Source organism: Otolemur garnettii, unplaced genomic scaffold (genome assembly GCF_000181295.1).
Source record: "Otolemur garnettii isolate 467f Iridium unplaced genomic scaffold, OtoGar3 scaffold00003, whole genome shotgun sequence".
NCBI classification, from domain to species: Eukaryota; Metazoa; Chordata; class Mammalia; order Primates; family Galagidae; genus Otolemur; species Otolemur garnettii.
The window spans coordinates 43,819,520-43,823,505 of record NW_003852398.1 but is presented as its reverse complement, the minus strand read 5'-3'; positions in this window follow the sequence as shown (position 1 = coordinate 43,823,505).

Below are 3,986 nucleotides of genomic sequence, written 5' to 3'. Positions count from 1 at the left end.
TTGATGGGCATTTAGGTTGTTTCCACAGTTTGGAAATTATAAATTAAGCTGCAATAAACAGTCTAGTGCAAATGTCCTTATGATAAAATGATTTCTCCTGGGTAGATGCCCAGTAATGGGACTGCAGGATCAAATGGGAGGTCTAGTTTGAGTTCTTTGAGGATTCTCCATTCTTTCTTCCAAAAGGGTTGTATTAGTTTGCAGTGTAAAAGTGTTCCCACCAGCAGTGTAAAAGTGTTCCCTTCTTTCCACATCCACGCCAGCATATGCAGCTTTGAGAATTTGTGATTTTTCTCACTGGGGTTAGGTGATATCTTAGGGTGGTTTTGATTTGCATTTCTCTGATAATTAGGGACAATGAGCATTTTTCTATATGTTTGTTAGCCATTTATCTTTTTTTTTTTTTTTGGCTGAGGCTGGGTTTGAGCCCACCACCTCTGGCATATGGGGCCAGCGCCCTACTCCTTTGAGCCCCAGGTGCCGCCCATTCGTCTGTCTTCTTTACAGAAAGTCCTATTCATCTCTGTTGCCCATTGATAGAAGGGATTTTTGGCTTTCTTATGTTGATTAATTTGAGTGTTCTATAGATCCTAGTTATCAAGCTTTTGTCTGATTCATAATATGCAAATATCTTTTCCCATTCTGTTGGTTGTCTATTTGTTTTGGTTGTTGTCTACTTAGCTGTACAGAAGCTATTCAATTTAAGTAAATTCCATTTGTTTATTTTTGTTATTGTTCCAATTGCCACTGAAGTCTTCTTCATAAAGTCTTTCCCCAGTCTGATAACTTCAAGTGTTTTCCCCATAGTTTCTTTGAGGATTTTTATTGTTTCACGACTTAGATTTAGATCTTTTATCTATCTTTAATCAATTTTAGTGAGTGTAGAAAGGTGCAGGTCCAATTTCAGTCTTTTATATGTGGATATCCAGTTCTCCCAGAACCATTTATTAAATAGGCATTCTTTCCACCAGTGTATGTTCTTGTTTAGTTTATTGAAGATTAGGTGGCTATAAGATGTTAGTTTCATTTCATGGTTTTTCTATTCAGTTCCAGATGTGGATGTCTCTATTTTTGTGCCAATATCATGCTGTTTTGATCACTAGGGCATTGTAGTACAGCCCAAAGTCTGGTAGGCTAAGGCCCCTGGCTTCATTTTTTATTACTAAGAATTGTCTTGGTTATTTGGAGTTTTTTCTGGTTCCATACAAAACAAAGAATTATTTTTTCCAAATCTTGAAAGTATGATGTTGGTATTTTAATGGGGATTGCATTGAATTTGTAGATTGTTTTGAGAAATAGAGATATTTTAATAATGTAGATTCTTACTAGCCATGAGCATGGTATGTTCTTCCACTTGTTAATATCTTCTGCTATTTATTTTCTTAGTGTTTCATAATTTTCTGGGTCCTTTACCTCTTTTGTTATGAATATTCTTAGGTATTTCATTTTCTTTGAAGCTACTGGGAAGTGAATTGTGTCCTTGATTAGCTTCTCATCTTAGTTGTTATTGGCATATACAAAGACTTCTGTTTTGCGGACATTGATTTTATACCCTGAGACATTACTATATTTTTTAATCACTTCCAGTGTGGTCTTGGGGTTAAGTCTTTAGGGTTCTCTAAGTATAAGATCACATCGTTGACAAAGAGGGAGAGTTTGACCTCTGCTGCCCCCATTTGGATGCCCTTTATTTCCTTCTCTTGCCTGATTGTATTGGCTAGAACTTCCAGCACTATGTTGAATAGGAGTGGTGATAGAGGACAGCCTTGTCTTGTTCCATTTCTAAATGGAAAAGCTTTCAGTTTTACTCCATTCAGTATAATATTGGTTATGGGTTTGTCATAGATGGCTTCAATCAATTTAAGAAATGTGCCACCTATGCCTGTTTTCTTCAGAGTTCTTATTAGATGCTGAAGGATGCTGAATTTTATCAAATGCTTTTTCTGAAACTATTGAGAGGATCATATGGTCTTGTTTTTGCTTCTGTTGATATGGTGAACTATATTTATGGACTTCCATGCCTGAGATGAAACCTATGTAATTGTGATGAATGATTTTTCTTAATGTTTAGCTGTAATCTATTGGCCAGGATTTTACTGAGAGTTTTTGCATTATATTCATTAATGAAATTGGTCTGAAATTCTCCATTTTAGTTGGGTATTTTCCTGGTTTTGGTACCAGGGTGATGTTTGCTGTGTAGGTAGAGGTTGTTCTAAGAATAAAAATCAATGGAAGGGGGCAGCACCTGTGGCTCAAAGAGTAGGGCACTGGTCCCATATACCGGAGGTGGTGGGTTCAAACTTGGCCCTGGCCAAAAACGCAAAACAAAACAAAACAAAACAAAACAAAACAAAAAAAACAAATAAAACCCAAAAAAAAACCCAATGGAAGAATTTGTCTAAAAGAAATCAAATTTTATGGTTATATAATGAATGATTGTACATGAATGATTGCAGCTTTATTTGTATTAGGTCATTAAATCTGAAATATCAATTTTATATCAGAAATTTAGTTTATTATATCTCAACAAGAAGTAGTATAATTATCAAAGCATGCACCTAAACTATTAACAAGTTTTGCCATTCTAATGGTAGCCTGTATGTACCAGGAGCAAGGAAGCCTAGAGAGGAGTAGTGATGAAATCACAAAAGGCATTTTCCACAACTTGTTGAGAATTGAATATATTTCCTTGCAAGAAGTGGTCCAAAGCTTGAAGAAGTGATGGTGCAAGATCTTGTAAATGTGGTGGATGACAGAGAGTTTCCAAGTCTAACTTCTATAGTTTGAGCAGTGTTGTTTGTGTGTCTTCCAAGAGGGTTGGCCTGTCCCTATTCAGCAGTCTTGGCTGCTTAATCACATGCATCCTCATCATGTCCTGTTGGTTGCAATAGATGCCTGCTGCAATCAATTGGCCAGGTTTCATGAAGCTGTAGCACATAATACCAGCACTGGACCACTAAACAAACACCATAAGCTTTTTTGATGAATATTCAGTTTTGGACCATGTTTTGCCACTTCATCTTTATCCAACCTTTGTGCTTAACACTTGAGTTTGTCAGAAAGAATCCATTTTTCATCACAAATAACATAACAATATGATGTAGAAATGGTTGGATGGTTGGCCTTTCTGTTGTGACAGCAAAGAAAGGCAAACATTGAGATAATTTCTCTTCTGATGGTCATTAATTCATTCAGAAACCATCTACCCAGCTTCTTCACCCTACTGATTTGTTTCAAATGGTCTAATATTGTTGGAATAATAATGCCGAACCTTGCTACTAATTCATATATCGGTTGAGATGGGTTCGCTTCTACTACAGCTTTCAGCACATCATTATCTACCTTAGTCTCAGGTCACCCACATGGCTCATTTTCAAGATTAAAATCACCAGAATGGAACTTCTCAAACCATCAGTGTATTATGCATTCAATACCACATCCTTTCCAAATACTTCATTGATATTTTGAGCTATCTGCACTGCATGAAGGAACTCATATTCAAAAGTAACACATTTTTATTAACTTACCCATTGTTTCACAAAAATTGCTTCAAAAAAAATTGAAAGATAATCACAAACCAAAATGTGTGCTTGAAAGAGAAAGGGTGTACCTTCACAATAAAAGAAAAAAAAAAAACACCAGAAGTGTCAAAATGAAATGTCAGAGATATCAACTGTCAAACTTAGTCCTTAAGGAAATTGGACATTTCTTACTTAAAAACCTAATGGTAGGCTTGGCACCTGTGGCTCAAGTGGCTAAGGCACCAGCCACATACACCTAAGGTGGCGGGTTCGAATCCAGCCCAGGCCTGCCAAACAACAATGACGGCTGCAACCAAAAAATAGCTAGGCCTTGTGGCGGGCGCCTGTGGTCCCATCTACTTGGGAGGCTGAGGCAGGAGACTCGCTTGAGCCCAGGAGTTGGAGGTTGCTGTGAGCTGTGATGCCACAGCACTCTACCCAAGGGGACAGCTCGAGGCTTGGTCT